Source organism: Lycium barbarum, chromosome 7, assembly GCF_019175385.1.
Source record: "Lycium barbarum isolate Lr01 chromosome 7, ASM1917538v2, whole genome shotgun sequence".
NCBI classification, from domain to species: domain Eukaryota; kingdom Viridiplantae; phylum Streptophyta; class Magnoliopsida; order Solanales; family Solanaceae; genus Lycium; species Lycium barbarum.
This window is the reverse complement of record NC_083343.1, coordinates 78,022,493-78,029,067: the sequence shown is the minus strand read 5'-3', so window position 1 is coordinate 78,029,067 and position 6,575 is coordinate 78,022,493.

Genomic DNA, 6,575 nt, shown 5'->3' with positions numbered 1-6,575 from the left:
ACAATGTAGTTAAACTATGCACGATAACAGATCCTGGCTCGGGACTCAGTGACAGACATATTGAGGCATGCACGAGCAGAGTAGTGAGAAACTATATGCAATTTAAAAACATTTTCAAAGACTCAATAGAATAATCAACACGAATTACCATTTGAGAATCAAGACAATAGTCGTATCAAATACCTTTTGAAGGTCATCGGAAACATATCAAACATCCCTTGACGTCATCATAAGTATATCACAAAGCCTTAAGGATCATAGTCATATGTCACTAGTTATTATAGAGTTCCTAAGAATAGGAACAGATATATATCGACTATTAACCAACGTACAGAAAACTGAAGAGGGAGGCTCAATCACTTGAGAATTGTAACATCAAGAAGTGAATAAGGATCATAAATATCACTCAAAGCTTATGAATGGAATTACCCCAAAGTGCATATCAGTCATCACTTAAGTCTAAGACATGCCAAAAGAAGGAAGGGATATCTTTACATTCTTGTTTGCGACTATTCGTGAATCCTTTTCGCCTCGTCGCTCTTTTATCCTATTTATATAAAAGTAACATTGTAAGTAACTATATTTTGTAGTTCACAAATTTATATCCCGTTCTTATAGAACCTATACTTCAACTTATATATATTCTCGTTTAGGGTTTTCTATTATCTAAGACTTAACGAAATCGGGCAGCACTTCCCCTATATACTCGCTTATCCTGAATTTCCAATTATTGCCCTGTTAACACAGAAATACCAACAATGTATATATACATACAAAATTCTCCCAACTCAGCCCATAACAATTCTAACAATCCAACAATTCTTCTGAACCCTTTTCAACCCACAATTCCGTATAACAACGATTTCATGTATTTTCTTATTTCCAATTTCATCCAATCCAATTTTAATAATTCCATTACAATACTATTAACTCCATTACACCATAAAAGAAGAAAATCTTACCACAATTTTCTCGGAGGAATTTCTACGCTTAATTGCTCCAATTTTACAATTTCTTCTCCTCCAACTTAAAATCCAATGTTGCTATCACCTCCTTGCATTTTCAAATTATCTTGGAACTCAATCAACACAAGAAAAATATTTTTTCCCTCCCATCAATGGCTGGCCGTGAGCAGCCATGGATGTGTTCTTGATTTTTTTCTTTTTTTTTTTTTTTTTTTTTGCAACATTATGATCTTAGGAAAATGAATTGTTCCTTACTTTTCTTTGCACATATACGTTTCCTCCAATTTTGACACGTTAATGCCACTATTCTTGGCCACTTGCTGCCATGTGGCAGCCTACTTTGGTGCCACGTGGCATCCCATTAAATTTATTATTATTATTTTTTATTAATAATCAAGTGGGGCCCACTCTGTAATTAACTTTAATTAATTTAATTAATCACTAATTCCTACTTAATAATCTAATCACAATTAATTAGTCCCTAATCTCCAATAATATTTTTACATTAAATAAAATGTATAAACAATTTATGTTCTACTTAAAATTGAAATTAAAGATTTCTATTTCGTGTCCGAAAATGATTCCGCCTCCAACTTGAATCGATTTACTTGCGAACAATTCGACGTACCAAAAATACGGGGCATAACAATTTTGTTCTTGTGCTGCCCTTTGTTTCCAGGATATGTTACCATAGTACCACTTTTGGTAGATATTGTTGCATTGGTTTTTTCCACCCCTATATGTCACGACCCGGCTAGGGGCCGTGACGGGTACCCGGGACTAACCGTTGAGCACCGCTCGTACTAGTACTCCTTAGGCTTATTTAACAATCATTTATCAGATTCATGCTCGAATTATAAGAGAACCCGTTTTCCTTTAGAAACATAATGTTTTTATACACATGAGCCCTTAGGCTAGCAAAATAATATATATGTATATATTTACACAATGACCACGCCGTCAAACCACATGACCCACATTGAGTATCTACGAGCCTCTATGAGATGACATCTACAATTGTACATAAAAGAATCATCATAGGCACCTCAAGGACAATGGGGTGCTTTCTGTCAGCTAACAGCCTCTAAGAATCTGGAGCAAGATCTCCTCCCTGTCTACCTGTGGGCATGAACACAGCATCCAAAGAAAACGGACGTCAGTACGAATATTGTACTGAGTATGTAAGACAGGAATGAAATAAACAAACATAATAGAGGGATCAGGAATCATGAGAGAAGGATATAACCTGAATGTTTATCATGGACAACATACTCTCTACATATATCGCATTTTACATAATCATAGTATACATGCTATCACATCCCATACATCATCACATACATCATCATATACGTCATATACGTCATCACATAAATCCTCACATCGTAATCTGCATCGTTACCCCCGTCCGGGTAACCCTCATATGCTGCCCACCAGTGGTGATCATGCCCGGCCCTCTAGGCTCGGTGTAAACATAGCAGCCCGCATTAGCGGTGACATGCCCGACCATATAGGCGCGGTGGAATGATACGCAGCCCGCATTAGCGGTAACATGCCTGGCCATATAGGCGCGGTGGAATCATATCATCACAAAATCAATCATAACACATCACTATTACACATCTCATGCCATAGCATTATCTTATCATTTCTTGGTATTCCATGCATCCCATAGTCGTATTACAAGTTAGCATTATTCATCATCTTATTGTCATAGCATACATTAGCATTAAGAGCATACATTAGGCTTTAAGGCAACCACACTATGTCGGGGTTACGTAAGGTCGTGAACCCCCGATTGTATTATGGAAATTTTATGAGGATCATGCCTCGCCTTGAAGGAAATAAAGCATAAGGGCAGTGTTAACAATAATAACATCATTAGCATTGTAGGAACATCGTGCCACAATTTCTTGAATCCCTATACTCTAGCTCATTGTCATTATTATCATGCTTATAGGTGATTCGATATATAGACGGACTCATAAGCTTCATCTTATAGACGGATTATGGAAAACTTGAAGGATTCATGCCTTTTGAAAGAAGATTTAAGCCTCACATACCTTTCTCATTTAAGCAATCTAGCGTTCACTTATTTTCCTTCAATGTCACGTCTCTACCTTCAAAAGAGGATTCGTACTATCGTTAGTTAATCATCTATAAGAACGCACTACTATTTCTAGAGACAATTGGGCAGCACTTCCTTTGTTTATACTACTTTTCCCATATTACATATCAACTCCCAACACTCACAACAACAATTACAATATAGCAATCAACAATCATTATTCATATACAATGACCATGATCCACCATTTCTCTTAATTTTTCCCACATTTATGGTTTTGGGTTCGCTATCGCATTTTCTCATGTATCACACTTATCTTATGGTCTACATGTCATTTATAACATATTCATACTCACAACACACTAACATTCATGATTCAATTCAACTACCATTCACTGATGACACTATTCACTCATTTATGACCCATTTGCTATGCTTTTCTACAATTCGGGTATCTTAACCTTCCAATACCTTAAACAACATGAAATGGTTGAACAAGTCTTGAGTGGAGTTTCTCCTCTAGCACCAAAACCCTATGTCCTCTCTTTTGGTTTTCCTTGAGGAAGATGAACTTTACTTGGGTTTCATACACTTTGATTCATGGATTATGTGTTGTTGATCTTAGTTTCCCTTTGATTTCTCTTGTAATTGAAGAGTAGGGAGGGTTCTAGATGTTTCTTGAAGTGTAGAGTGAGAGTGGAATGAAAAAGGGGTCCTTATACTTAAACTTAAATCTGCCCGACCATATTATATGGACCAAACATACGGTCTGTACTATTTATACGAACCGTATGTGTAGCTGTATGTTTGGTCCAGTAGCTGGTGGCCTTCGTGGCCAATTATACGTTCCCACATATGGCTGGTACAATTTATACGGTCCGTAGGTTGGGCCGTATAATGCCCAATGATTTCGTTTTCGTTCTCGTTGTCTCGTTTGATCTCCGATCCTTATGGAACCTTCTTGGCACTTGTTTAACATCTCAACATCAACCTTAGGGACATTATTACACTTCTCTAAGACATCATTATGCCATCATAGACTTGTTACTCGAAATTCTTATCCGATACACAACGTATGATTCGCTTTCCTTAACAACTTTCTTTGCTTGCATTGTATGCCTTTAAAATCTCGTTGAGGGTCATCTAATACTCTTTCTTACTCGTAAAAACATCACATATGCTATGTCCTCTGCTAGCCTGTTCACTATACATATACGGGGGATTTTTCCAAGGTGTAACACTATATCCTCCATATCTTGTTCGTTGGAACTGCCCTTGTTTACTTATTCTAGGTTCTTTTGCTACAACTATAGCCTTTCCATTGTTCTGAACCACTTCTTTTTTGTCTTCCACCTCATTTTCTAGCAGTTCTGGATGAAGCACCCAACAATCTTCATTGGAATGACTTTGCAAAAAAAACTTTGTGCAATACTTTGGTAGGTAGTCATACTGAATATTAACTTGAATAGACCTGATATCCTTTGTAACATCATCTTCAATCTCCATCCACACAGACTTAGGCAAATCTGCAAGCAAATCTACTTACACTTTCACTCTTGCACTATTTGGCCTAGTTTTGTTTATAGTAGAAACATCTAGTTGAATTGGTTTGCCCACAGCTGATGCTAATGTAAACAATGATTCCTTAACAAAAAAAAGTAGGAATAAGGTTTGGAATTGATATTCAAGCCATAGAAATTGAAGTCTCCTTTTCAATTCTAAACTTAGAGTCATATATCAAAGGTCGCATTTGATAAGAACGACCATCCTTTGATTTCAACCAAAAAACACTTTTTGACGAGATAGCAATAAAATCTTCTCTTAAATCACATCTTATTAATACATGTCTATCTCTCAAAAAGCTTACACGATAGTTACCCTTTGCACCACACTATTGAGGTATAATAATTCTCAGTTCATCTAACTCGGGCCATCCATACGAAAACTTACCAACTATGGAATTTTGTAGGTTTTCAATCATCTCCATTCGTTAGACATCAGAGGAGGACCATCTTACAACGTGTTTACCATCTATAATCTCCACCTTCTTCATAGGGATGGGTTTACACGTCTGCATGGGTTTTTTAACAGTATCATGCATAAGGGTATGGAGATATTTATGCTCAGTGTTCGTAGGGGTTGCTGTGTTTGGATGTTAAGGATTGCTGGATGAGGAGAGATGAGGGAAATCTTGAAGAGAGAGACGCTGACCAACCACCAGACGTGGTGGCTGGCCAGTGGCCGGAGTGGCTATAGAAATTTTAGGGTTTTAAAATTACGGTTTGCATGGGAGGAGAGAGGCGAGTTTCGGGTAGCATAGGAAAAAATATGATCAAGCTATAAACTGAGTAAAATATTTTAAATGGGAGAGCCTTAGTATAACCGACAAACTGGATTCACCACATGGGTACGAGGAGTCTAGTCTTTGGCCCGCCAGGAAAGCAATCTCATACCTTTCTAGGGCATGAGACACAAACAGACATTAAAGGATCCAATCAATAATTTGAAGTCTTTCTTGAGCAGGATAAATCTCCTAGCACATGACGATTTATTGTCACACCCAGGCGTGACATGACACCCGACCTCACGGCCGAAATGTCGATTGAGCAAACCTGAACTTGATAACATAATCATAATGGACTTGCAATAACTTTGCATAAGCCTTACCGGCACCTGCATTCAGCAAAACCCAAACCGAACAGTACACAACATCACCTATATATACACATAATTATAGTATGCGTGCCGACGAGGCCGCCACTAAACAATATCACAAGACAATAGGCCCCTTTATCAAAACATGATTCTCACGACCAAAACCAACACACTACACAGCGTCTACGAGCCTCTAAGAGTAGAAAATATCATCATCATAAAAGTTCGCACGTCCACCGATGTATCCAGAAACATATACAGTAACGATGCAGTCATAATCGTATACCAAAACAGGAAAGTCCGGATGAATGGCACTTGCTGACCCGCTGATGATGCTTCTATCACGGTGTGTCTTCAGTAAACCCATCCAGACCTACAGCACGAGATGCAGGTCCCAAAGTGGAACAATCAGTACGGAAAATATGTATTGAGTATGTAAGAAAGGATGAAATACGGTAATGAAACAAGACATAACAATAAGATAAGAAAAACGAAAGACATAATCTGAAAGCAGCTAACATGCAATGCATGATAAAACCATTGTCCATATGCAATATAGTGTGTGTATATATATATATATAACGTACTCGGCCCTAGTGGGACTCGGTGAGATATCGTTGTCATGACCCAACCAGGGGGCCATGACAGGTTCCCGGAGCTAGCCTACCGAGCACCACTTATCAAACTTCTTCCAATCTATCTCGGTGGACCACTTTTCTAATTATCAAATAACTGAACTTTTCTAATTATTGAGCTTATTTCATGATTTTCTTGATTTTATTCATTGTTGTTGAACTCACCTTATGATCATTGTTCCTTCAAGGTGAGATATAGCGATGATGATTGTTCCATAATATAAATCGGAGGTCAACAAACTTGCGTCACTC